Raw genomic sequence first — 13372 nt, 5'->3', positions numbered from 1 at the left:
TGATAATATTAAATACTTAGAAGAAAGGATAGGTGTTTTGCTTTGATACATCAATACTTTAATTTCTTTGAAAACTTGGTATCAGTTTACTTGCAGGATTTAGATAGGGTGTTACATAAAACGTTGGCACTTAAGCTTTGTATCCTAAACATCCTCCTCAAAGGGATGTGGCAAGATTTATCCAACTAACTAGAGTCCCTGTGTAGGTAGTTTCTTAATGTCTCCACCCAGAGGAAAGCACTGGAGAATTTCCCTAATGAATATGAACTCTCAAGACTCTGGCTCTCTCCACCCTGCTTCTATGTTTGCTAACTGTTGAGGCAGCCATTAAGGTCTCAGAGCGTGGCAGCAGAGGTGCACTGAAGTAAGCGTTTGCACAATGTTCAACATGTAAAAGAGGCCTTAAAAGTGTTGGTAATGCTCGCTAGAGAAAAGGTGCTTTTTCACTAGACTCAAATTTGTGTATAAATAAAAGCAGTATAGTTATAACAGAGTTTTGCAAATCAGCATTTTTAGAAGACCACATATTTTTAAAAAATCTTTATTGGATTTCTTAAGCCATCACCAATGGGCACTAATAAATTTCTTTAAGAAATCATCTCTGTGCCAAACATGGGACTTGACCTCATGGCACCCCACGGCCCCAAGATCAAGAGTTGCATGCTCTACCGGCTGGGCTGGCCAGGCACCCCTAGGAGACGATATTTAAACAAAAATAGGTAGTAGTGGGCTATAATGTAACCCCAGTCGTCAGCTTAATTTGCTGGCCGTCTGGCTTCTGTTCCCACCACTGCTCACGGGGCCTTTGGTTGCCTTCTTACAGCCCTATATCCGCCTCCCCCAAACTTTACTATTGCATCAGGCATCACCGCCCCCCCCCTTTGAAATTCTCGCTTCCTTGAGACAACAGGTGAATGAGACAGCGGGGGTGGGGAAAGAGCCCCAAACTTAGAGGCTCATCATGAGGAATAAATCAGAGGATCTTTTTTAAAAGCCACAGTTTTGCGGGGCTACACAACATCTTCCCAAAGAACATTACCACATAGTTAAACCAGAACTCAGACCGATTAATTTACTTTTAAATCTAAGTTGGGGGATCCCTGGGTGGCGCAGCGGTTTGGCGCCTGTCTTTGGCCCAGGGCGCGATCCTGGAGACCCGGGATCGAATCCCACATCGGGCTCCCGGTGCATGGAGCCTGCTTCTGTCTCTGCCTCTCTCTCTCTCTCTCTCTCTCTCTCTCTATCATAAATAAAATTAAAAAAAATAAAAAAAATAAAAAAATAAAAAATAAATAAATCTAAGTTGGATCCATGAACTGTCACATTTTTCTGATAAAATTATACTCTCTTTTTTGGCTGGCTGTATGTTATTCAGCTTGTGCCCTTCTGTGGAATTAATATCAACACAACTCTTACTGCCTTGTGACATTTTCTGCTCACCATGATCAACCCAGAGCTTGCCCCGTAAGTGTAGGTAGACATGGTACAAGAGGTGACGTGTCATTCAAGGTGACTTTCCTGGCAGCCAAAAGTAAACTGACTCCAGACAGATAGGACTCTTTTGTTGGCTCCAAGGCACACTTAGAATGACCCCACCAACTGTAGGGCCCCAGTATGAAAACCGACCAAGGGTAATTAAGCTAACACAGTTCCCTTGTTCTGCTAAATTACTGCGAGGACCTATGTTACAGTTCTGTTTTATAATGTATGGCACCTGTGGTGTTAATTCGACAGAATTACAAATAAAGTATATAAGACAGATGTTTACAAATAGTAATTCATAAAATCTTTACAAAGAATTTTAAAACTTGAATTTTAGCTTTCTGAGGAATTTTATGTCATCCTTATTTTTCTCATTTCATCTCATAAAGGTGAAAACGTAATAAAACTGCAGATAACTGGGTTCTAGTTACAGCTCCACAATTGTGTTTTGTTTTTGTTTTTCTTAATTAGGGGAAATTCATTACTATCTCTTAATTTTTACCTTTGCTCATTGGTAAGATGACAGGGTTCGCTTTAAACTTCTCTGAGGTCTTCTCAAATGTATATTTTCTGTGCTTCATACTTTTCTTTTTTATTAATCTCTACACCCGACATGGGGCTTGAACCTACAACCCCGAGAGCAAGAGTTGCATTCTTCACCAACTGATCCAGCCAGGTGGCCCAGCACTTCAGACTTAAAAGTCTCTCTCTGTCTCCATATCTGGAATATGCGTTGGAATAATTTGGGGTGAGGAGTCAATGAAACAAAGTTGGCTAAGAGCTGATCATTATTGAAGCCAGGTGATGCTGGGTACGTGGGAGTTCATTACTGTTCGGTCTATGTTGGGTATATCTGAAGTATTCCATAGTTAAAACCTATATATACAGGTACACACACAAATATATACCTATTTTGTACATATACAAAATTCCCAATCCTATCCTTCAATTTATGCCCTCGTTACATACCTTCAACTTTCCACCTCCACCAAATCTTTGGCTCAAAATAAGCCTGTCTAGAGCCAAATATATCAGCTTCCTGACAAAAAAGTCCAATTCCTTCCAACTTCCCCATTGCCCATGTGCTACTACGTCCAAGTCATGCTCAGAATCGTGGTATCATCATTGACTCACCTCTCTCCCTCTCCGCTTAGTCACAAGTCCTGTCTGTTTTTCTTTCAAAATGCCCACGTTTTTATACCTGCCACAGGAGGCTGGAGCTCCATCACCCAAAACCGAAATTTCACTAGAGCCTCCGAACCAGCCCGTCTAATTCCCAGCCCCACCCGCCCCCCGGGCCACCCAGTGTCCCTCCAGGCCAGAGCAGGAACATTTGTTCGGAGTATAGCTTCAGAGACCTTCAGCCCTTTCCTGTTGAGGCAACCTCAACCCCAACGCTGAGCTCTCTGGCTGGTGTCCGAATCCCTCCTCCTTCCGAGTCCCCTCGACAGCCTTCTTCCCGCTGTCCCCAGGCCCGAGCCATCTGCTGTGGCTTTCTCTGCCTTTCAGAACAGTCCCGGACACGCTTGCCCAGAGCAGCAGCAGTTCCTGCGAACCTCGGTGAGACGTCCCAGCACCCATAGTGAGCTGCTGGCAGCCGCACTGGTGTGCCACCCGCCGGGCTTTCAATCACCCCACACAACCCAAGGAAAGCAAAGAATCTGCTAATGGAGGGACAATTTTAATTAGGGAGGGAATGTTCGTTCCACTTTTTTTTTTTTTTTTTTTCTATTTTGAATCCTGGTGATAGTTTCATTGGAATTCTAGAGAAACTGAAGTGCTTGACATCAGGTAATAATAGTAAAGGGAATTGTGAAACTAGGGCAGCGCTTTAGAACCCACGGAGCTGCTCCAACATAGGAGTTAGATGACCGAGTGCATTTTATTAAATGTGCTTTAGACACAGGAAATTGGGTCTTATTTATTTATTTATTTATTTTTAAAGCTTATTTATTTGAGAGAGAGAGAGCACGTAACTGTGCAGGGGTGGGGGAGGGCAGAGGGAGAGGGAATCCTGAAGCAGACTCCCCACTGAGCACAGAGCCTTATGGGGAAGGGGGGCTTGATCCCAGGACCCTGAGATCATGACCTGAGCTGAAATCAAGAGTGGGAGGCTTAATTGACTGAGCCATCCAGGTGCCTCAAGGGTGTTTTTAAACAACTGTTATGATTTTTAAAACATTTCACACAGAAGAGTTTATGACTTCTGTGAATATAAAAATGTAAACCAGAAAATTCCTAATTGAACATAACATTTTACAGAAAATGTACACAGCACACGGGAAGTATTCGGGATCCCTGGGTGGCGCAGCGGTTTGGCGCCTGCCTTTGGCTCAGGGCGTGATCCTGGACACCCGGGATCGAATCCCACGTCGGGTTCCCGGTGCATGGAGCCTGCTTCTCCCTCTGCTTGTGTCTCTGCCTCTCTCTCTCTCTCTCTTTCTCTCTGTGTGTGTGACTATCATAAATAAATAAACATTTAAAAAAAAAATTTTAAAAAAGGAAAGCAGATGCGATAGCCCACCAGGAGGAGAGAGCTGGGGCTGTATCTTTTTAAAATAGAGTACAGATTTCATATTTACAGGTAAATGGTTACTCAATTTCCTTTAAATTCCTTTGGATTTGGGGGTGGATGGTACGGAAGTGTGGATTTAGTGTGAATGTTTTATAAGCAATACATTTCAATTTTATTTTATGAGGAAAGATGGCATTGTGTTAAGAAATAAAATGGTTTGTATTTTTGAACTCTCACTAATAGATATGAAATAGTACACATAAAATTATAATTCCTTCAGGGGCACCTGGGTGGCTCAGATGGTAAAGCATCTGCCTTTGGCTCGGGTCAGGATTTCCAGATCCTGGGATCGAGCTCAATGTTGAGCTCCACATCAGGCTCCCTGCTCAGCAGGGAGTCTGCTTCTCCCTCTCCCTCTGCCTCTCCCCCTGCTCATGCTCTCTCTGTCTCAATTGAATAAATAAAATCTTTTAAGAAAAAGTTCATTCCGATTGCTAGAAAATTATAATAATTTAGCTTATGCTGTTGGAGAGGTGTTATTGAATGGGGATGCATTTGGACTTTTTTTGAAGATAAGAGATCATTGTAAATGATTCAAGGAAAATGTATGTGGGCTTAAGGAAATACCCAGACTAAAAGGTGTCCTAGGTACATCAGTCCAGGGACTGAGGAGTCCATCAAGGACCCAAGGTAAAGGAGAAATAGCTTGACTTTATCTACCATCCTCTCTTGCGTTCATTTTGTACTGGGGATGATATTGGGATCTGACTGCTTTGTGTACTTTAAAAAAATCTATAGAATGGGATTCTCAGGATTTCAATTTTTTTATGTGTGACTGAAGCTTCCAAAGCTTTTCTTTTCTTTTTTTAAGATTTTTTTATTTATTTATGATAGAGAGAGAGAGAGAGAGAGGCAGAGACACAGGCAGAGGGAGAAGCAGGCTCCATGCAGGGACCCCGATGTGGGACTTGATCTGGAGACCCCAGGATCACGCCCCGGGCCAAAGGCAGGCGCCAAACCGCTGAGCCACCCGGGGATCCCCCCAAAGCTTTTCTTGATTAAGCTTTCTTTGGGTGTGGTTTTGCTCTTGCACACATAGTATTTATTCCCAAGTAACTAAGTTATTAATCTTCATTCTGTTTTGCAAAAATACTGCTTTTTCCGGTTTTATTAAAAAACTAAAGGCCTTGGTAGCCTTTGTGAGGCTAATGAACCCAAATCAATTTACTTTTCTTAAAAAATGCAAATACAAAATCACCTTGATAACCTGCTTATGATGACTTTTTTTTCTAATACCAAACAAAACATGGACACAATCTTTTTTTTTAAATTTATTTATTTATGATAGTCAGAGAGAGAGAGAGAGAGAGAGAGAGAGAGAGAGGCAGAGACACAGGCAGAGGGAGAAGCAGGCTCTATGCACCGGGAGCCCCATGTGGGATTTGATCCTGGGTCTCCAGGATCACGCCCTGGGCCAAAGGCAGGTGCCAAACTGCTGCGCCACCCAGGGATCCCACAATCTTTCTTTTTTTAAAGATTTTTTATTTATTCATGAGAGACACAGAGAGAGAGGCAGGGACACAGGCAGAGGGAGAAGCAGGCTCCATGGAGGGAGCCTGATGCGGGACTCGATCCCGGGTCTCTGGGATCATGCCTTGAACTGAAGGTGGCGCTAAACCGCTGAGCTACCAAGGCAGCCTTTATAGAAGATTTTGTTTCCTAATGTATAAATGCATTTGAATGGTCAGACTTGCACAGGTTTAAAATCAATCATATTGGGGCGCCTGGGTGGTTCAGTGGTTAAGCATCTGCCTTTGGCTCAGGGCATGATCCTGGAGTCCCGGGATTGAGTCCCACGTCAGGCTCCCTGCATGGAGCCTGCTTCTCCCTCTGCCTGTGTCCCTGCCTCTCTCTCTTTCTCTCTCTCTGTGTCTCTCATGAATAAATAAATAAAATCTTTAAAACTAATAAATAAAAATAAAATCAATCATATTAATTACACATTTATTAAATTGCCAGAAATCCAGGCCATATCGTTGCTGCATAGCGCCTTGTTGATAGACTATGATGGTGACATTTTATGATATGATTATATGAGATTTGCGTGAGCTGGAAATGCTGATAACTGGAGGGTTTTAGTTGATTGATTTTTTTTTTTTTTTTAGTCTTTACAAAAGCCAAGCAGGATGGACAAATAGAAGCAAATTCATAAGGCTGCTGGGCAGCATAACTACATGAAAGGTGCCCCCTTGGGATCCCTGGGTGGTGCAGCGGTTTGGCGCCTGCCTTTGGCCCAGGGCGCGATCCTGGAGACCTGGGATCAAATCCCACATTGGGCTCCCGGTGCATGGAGCCTGCTTCTCCCTCTGCCTGTGTCTCTGCCTCTCTCTCTCTCTCTCTCCCTGTGTGACTATCATAAATAAATAAATAATAAAAAAAGAAGAAAGGTGCCCCCTTGAGTTGTGCAAGGTCGCTGTGAGTTTTAGAGTGTTTATGACAACTGGTGAAGTGAATGTTGGGTGAGCAGTGAAGCCCCACATGGTTTGGCGCATTGGGTAGCAATGCACTGGCTAGGAGCTAGGGATCCTGGTGGCTTCTCTGAGCTCCTTGGATACGGGGCTGTATGGACTTACCGTTTAGTATTCAGGGCGCGTCCCGGCATGCTGAACACAGCACAGAGCACTGGTGATTCCCTGCAGCTGGTGGGGGGTATGGCTATGTGTGCAAGGGCAGACATTATTTGACCATAACAAAGGAGAACAAATTTATCATGATCTGATGAGCATCAAGGCTTGGCTTTGTGCTCATTATGTTTCTGTGTCATGGAAGAGAGCAGAATCCCCACAAGTAGACCCGAAGGTAGTGTTTTACTTGGTCCAAAGAGCAAGATAGTAGCCACTTAGTGTCAAATTTTATGCTGTGAGGGAGAAACACTATTTCATTGCCTATTGCATTTACAATAAACATGGCAGGGGCACATGGTGGCTCAGTCAGTTGAGGATTTGACTCTTGATTTTGGGTTGGGAGCTTGGGCCCCAGATGGGGCTCTGCACTCAGCGGGAGGCTGCTCAAGATTCTTTCCCTTTGTCCCCCTGGCACCCAGCCTCCTCACGCCTGCTCTCTCTCTTTCTCTGTCTCAAATAAATAAATAAATAAATAAATAAATAAATCTTTAAGAATGATTAAATAAAAATAAATGTGCCAAAAAGAAAAAAATCGCATTTATGAAAATCGATCTGTGAATTTAATAAAATTGATAATAATGGCCAATAACTGTCAATTAAGTATTTAGGTGCCCAGTTTCTAAGCTTTTAATGATAGGAAATGAAACCAAGGATACAATTATTTTTTTGAGTGCTGTAGTCACTGAAAGCAGAGGTGAGTGAAGACATAATCAGTTCAAGAAAGGGAAGAAACAAATAAAAAAAGAATCACTGATATTCTTACTGATTGATTTTTCTTACTAACACTGGTAGGGAGGGAAAAACAAACATATAATCCTCGACGGAGCTGTCACGGACTGCAGGAGGTTGAGGTAATATTACTCTCTTAAACAGGCTCTGGTTCTCATCACAAGGTAAAGCAACTGGAGGTGCAAATGATTAAATTACTTCTAAGATAATAGACTTAGAATTCTTCTCTAACTAGATAAATAGGCACTGGTTCTCTGAGGAATAACAAGGAACTATTGTAGATTAAAATTATTTAGTGATTCTTTAAGGAACAAAATAACCACATGAACTTTTAAACTGTTTAATGGAGGCAATGAGTAATGCTACTCTAGCATTTCCTGTATATCAGGCGGTATTCTGACTACTTTGGATGATTAACTCATTTAATCCTCACAAGTGTCCTATGAAGTAAGTACTTTAAAAAAAAAAAAAAGAAAGAAATACTCTTCATGCCCAGCGTGGAGTCCAGTGCAGGGCTCGAACTCACAACCCTGAGATCAAGGCTTTAGCTGAGATCAAGAGTTAGACACTCAACTGACTGAGCTACCCAGGTGCCCAGGTACTATTTTTTTAATCAATATTTTATTAGATGTTCTGGGGGTGACCTAAAATTCCCAAGATAAGTGGCAGAGTCAGGACTCAAACCCAGACAGCCAGGATCTAGCATTTCTGTGCAGAACCAACATCCCTGTGCTGAGTTTCGGTACAGAATGGAGGACAAGTCCATTCCCCCGTGCCCTATTCCTATTTCTTCTCAAAGCAGGAACCATATCCTCTATTTAGAAACAAAACATTTGGAGCCAGAGAGACCACCTCCTTGGCCGCTTCTTGTTTCCCTGCCGGTTCCTCCAGAGAGGGAAAGTGTGAATATCCATGGCCTGCTGGCGGGCCAGGAGCAGAGCCCAAGCCTTTGGATTTCTTCCATTTCTTCCATGACATCACTTTGCAGACTTTATTGGTCCCCAAAGTCCCTAGAACAGTGCTGTGCTATATTCTCAGTGAATGCTTAGGCAAGTATGTATAGAGCCTATGACTTAACATAAAGCATATAAAATCTATTAATACATTATTAAAACATAACTCAATACAAAAACACTGTACCAACTTTTTGTATTTCTACTCCTTATTTATTTTTTAATTTTATTTTTTTTACTCCTTTTTAAAAAACGATGGATATGCGATCATTAAAAGGAAAGCTGAATTCTATCCATAAAATTTGGCAGTTTATGGAGAGCATCCATAAAACTGAGTAGCTGTCATGTAAAAATAGAAAAAAAATAGGAAAATAAATTTTAGTATTCATACTGTGCTTTACAGTTTCAAAACTCTTCCTTATTTATTAATGCTTATAAACAAATTATATATATATATTACATATATATTTTAGAGAGGGAGTGGAAGAAAGGCAGATGGAGAGGGAGAGAGAATCTTAAGCAGGCTCCACACCCAGTGCAGGAGCTGACTTGGGGCTCAGTCTCATGACCCTGAGATCATGACCTTAGCCAAAATTAAAAGGTTGATGCTTAACTGACTGAGTCACCCAGATGCTCGTATTATTTTAATGTATACTGCTCTGGGTTGATTTTTTTTTCTCCTAAAATATCAGGGAAAGAATAATAGCGGAAATTTGATCTGGGTTCTCTAGTTTACTTGTTGATATATAATTCAGAAATCTGTGAAAATTAAATTCCCAGTTGTGGTAGATTAGATTGCAAATAGCCATTTCTCTCCCCCTCCATCTCTTCGGGTGGGCGATATACCTTCTGCCCTCCTGGCTCTGGGCTTGGCTCTGTGACTTACGTTGGCCCCTGGAACGAGAGGAGATTTGACAGAGCAGAGATTTTAAATGAGCTCGCGTGGTTTGGCGTGCCCTCTTGTGATCCTGCCACTGACCGTGAGAGGCATCCCAGCTAGCCCCTGCCCTTCCACCTATTCCCTGAAGGAGAGGCACAAGGACTAGACCTGGTTCTCACCAGCTCCCTGCTCAGCAGAGTCTCCAAAATTTCAGTGGCTAGGATTTTGGAGTCCACCTCTCCCCTCGTTTCTGCACTCTCTCTCTCTCTCTCTCTTTCAAATAAATAAAATCTTGTTTTAATAAGAGGAAATCACATTTACTAACAGTCTACTATATGCCAACTGTTTCATATTCATTGACTGTGCAATTATTATTATTTTTTTAAAGATTTATTTATTCATGAGAGACGCAGAGAGAGAGGGGCAGAGACACAGGCAGAGGGAGAAGCAGGCTCCATGCAGGGAGCCCGATGCAGAATTCGATCCCAGGACCTCGGGGTCACGTCCTGAGCCGAAGGCAGATGCTCAACCACTGAGCCCTCAGGTGTCCCTATTTTTTCCCCTACTTTTTTTTTTTAAAGATTTATTTACTTATTTATTTCGGGGAGAGAGAGAGGGTGCACAAGTGGGAGGGGCAGAGGGAGAGGAAGAGAATCCAAGCAGACTCCAGGCTGCGCGCAGAGCTGGACGGGGCTGGATCCCTCAACACAGGGATCAGGCCCTGAGCCCAAACCAAGAGTTGGGCGCTTAGCCCACCGCAGCACCCGGCGCCCCCGCTGACCACACGGTCCTTAGGGCAACGCCACGTGGCGGGAACCATCATTACGGGGGAGTGAGCAGCTCCTCCAGGATCACCGAGGCCGGGCGGGAAGGCTGGAGGGAAGCCCGGCTCCGCGCGCCCGAGGCCCGCGCCCTCTGCTCACTGCCACCACGTGGTGCCCACGACTGTTGAAATCACAGGCTCACAATGAGAAGATTTCAAACGGCTCGCGGCGCCCTGGGCCAAGCTGGAAATCAGACCCCAGCAGCTACATCTGAGGAGATACCATGTTAATGGATGTCACTAAAAACCAAACGTCTGGAGGGATTGTTTCCAAGCTCCTAGAAACACGGAGCTGAAGGTTTGTTCTACGTTAACTGTTGTGACAAACTACACCTACTGGCCCTGAAAGCTGTTACTCTTTCTACTTCTTCCGGAGAGCTGTTGGCTCACGGCCTGTCCCCGCAACGGCCCGGCCGGGGGACAGTCGGGGTGCAATCCCGTGGGGGGGCCGGGCAGCCCGGAGGGGGTGCTCCTGGCTGCTGCCGGCTACTTGGGCGGGGTGGAGGGCGGCTGGGAGCCGGAGCCCACTGCCCCCTTGTCCTCGGTACAGCCAGTGGGACACGAGGCCCCACTGCCCGGGCCCGGCCCCCCGGGACACAGTAACCGAAGGAGGGGAGGCCGGGCGGCGGGCACCTGGCTTTCTCGGAGCTGTGCCCATTGCCCCCCACCTCCTGACGCCCGGCCCCGTGGGTGGGAAGCAAAGGTCACCTCGCGCCCACCCCTCCTTGCGGGGCCGCCTCTGTGCTCTCTCTGGCCTGCTGTTGCCTGACGGCCCAAACCCCACGCCCGGTGCCCCGCAAGCAGCATTCCAGCGGCCGCGTCATTCACGTTTGCTCTAGCTCCCATCGGAGGGATCCTAACGAGTGCGTTCACGCTGGGATTTGGGGAAAGTGGCTTAACCTATTTTTTTGTCCTTTTTTTTTTACCCCCTTGAAGGAACAATGGAACAAATTTGGATAAACTGTAAATAGTGGGGTTTCAGAGACCAAGAAACCTGAAATGACGATAACTAAATATATTGAATGCTATGGGCCAGGCAAACGGGTTTATTCACTCGATGCTCACGACGACCCGCTAGGGGAGTCCCTAGTAGTATCACGTCCACTTTACAGATGAGAACACTGAGGCACACAGAGCAAACTGTGCTGCCCAGGTCCTTGCGGCTTTTGAGCTTCACTCCTAACATCGGCTGTGAAGGAGCCAAGGGGTGCCCGGGGGGCCCAGTGGTTTGGGCTCAGGCCGTGATCTCAGGGGGGTGGACCTGGCCCCAGGAGGGCGGGCGCTCAGCAGGGAGGGCGCCTGAGATTCCCTCCCTCCGGCTCTCCGCTCCCCCCCACTCAGCTGCGTTCTCGCTGTGAAAAGAAAAAGAAAAGAAAAGCAAGAGACACGGGAAGTGGGAGTGCTGAGCGCCTGCCCGCCTGGCCCCGCCGGTCCCCTCAGCGCTGGGGACTGGCTGGTTGTTGAGAACTGGGCCCTGGTGCCCGCCTGGGCCAGGGCTGAGGGGACCCGGAGCGTCCCCGAGGCCAGGAGCTCAGCCCTGGAAGCTGATGGACTGTCCAGTCCCCTCGGCTGACAGACCGCAGGGTCCAGCAGGGCTCAGGGGTTGGCTGGGCCTCCCGCATCTCTCGGCTGCCGCCAGCGGCCTGCTCGTGCCCCGCTCTCCATAGGGCCAGTCCCCAAGTCACACGGGTCCCCACCTCAAGAGGTCCGACCCACCCATTGGCCCCCTCCCCGGTCAACCAGGTCCCTCCTTCCCTCACAGGTGAAGGACACAGGTGTCCCGCCCGATGAGCCCTTCCACCCCCCCACCGCCGCCCACGGTCACACCACTGCTCCCGGGGCAGGTTCCCGAAGGCCGCCTCGGGTCTCCACACAAGCCCGAGGCCCCAGGGCCTGCATGTGATCCCCGGGCCTCCCCCGGGCCCTCCCCCGGGCCTACCACTGGGCCACCGAGGACCCGCCACTGTGGCCAGACGCAAACCGGGCTGCTGAGAGCCACGGGCTAGAGCTGGGCCCGGGCCGCGTGGGGACCGCATCCCGGGGCTCCGTGGGGATCACATCTCAGGGCCTCCGTGGGGACCGCATCCCGGGGCTCCGTGGGGACCGCATCCCGGGGCTCCGTGGGGACCGCATCCCGGGACCTCCGTGGGGACCGCATCCCGGGGCTCCGTGGGGACCGCATCCCGGGGCCTCCGTGGGGACTGCATCCCGGGACCTCCGTGGGGACCGCATCCCGGGACCTCCGTGGGGGCCTCATCCCGGGGCTCCGTGGGGACTGCATCCCGGGACCTCCGTGGGGACCGCATCCCGGGCGGGGCCTCATCCCGGGGCTCCGTGGGGACTGCATCCCGGGACCTCCGTGGGGACCGCATCCCGGGGCCTCCGTGGGGACCGCATCCCGGGGCTCCGTGGGGACTGCATCCCGGGACCTCCGTGGGGACCGCATCCCGGGACCTCCGTGGGGACCGGATCCCGGGGCCGCGTGGGGACCGCATCCCTGGCGTCCGAGGGCAGAGGCGGGACGAGCCATCCTTACAGCTGCGGGCGGTTCCCCCCTCCCCCCCAGCGCCCTCAGGCCGGGGAGGGGACAGTGAGGAGCCAGGGCCCCCCACCCGCTGCCTCTATTTACGTTCGGTGCAAACCTGTCGGGTCCCGGGAAGGGGGGCGGGAAGGACAGTGGGCAGGGCGCTGGGCGGCAGGAGGAGCCGCGGGGCGGGGCGGGGGGGGGGGGGAGGCGGGCCTGGCTGGGGGGCGGCGGGGGGCACAGCTGGGGGGCGGGGCACGTCTGGGGGGGCGGGGCACGGCTGGGGGGGCACGGCTGGGGGGCGGGGCACGGCTGGGGGGTACAGCTGGGGGGGCGAAGCACAGCTGGGGGGCACAGCTGGGGGGGCACGGCTCGGGGGTGGGGCACGGCTGGGGACACGGCTGGGGGGGCGGGGCATGGCTGGGGGGGCACGGCTGGGGGGCGGGGCACGGCTGGGGGGCGGGGCACAGCTGGGGGGCACAGCTGGGGGGCGGGGCACAGCTGGGGGGGCACGGCTGGGGGGGCACGGCTGGGGGGGCGGAGCAGGGCACGGTTGGGGGGCACAGCTGGGGCACGGCTGGGGGGGCACGGCTGGGGGGCACGGCTGGGGGGGCACAGCTGGGGGGCACGGCTGGGGGGGCACGGCTGGGGGGGCACAGCTGGGGGGGCACGGCTCGGGGGCGGGGCACAGCTGGGGGGGCACGGCTGGGGGGACACGGCTGGGGGGACACGGCTGGGGGGACACGGCTGGGGGGGCGGGGCACGGCTGGGGGGGCACGGCT

This window comes from Vulpes lagopus, chromosome 1 (genome assembly GCF_018345385.1).
Source record: "Vulpes lagopus strain Blue_001 chromosome 1, ASM1834538v1, whole genome shotgun sequence".
Taxonomy (NCBI): Eukaryota; Metazoa; Chordata; class Mammalia; order Carnivora; family Canidae; genus Vulpes; species Vulpes lagopus.
This window is presented reverse-complemented; position numbering follows the sequence as displayed.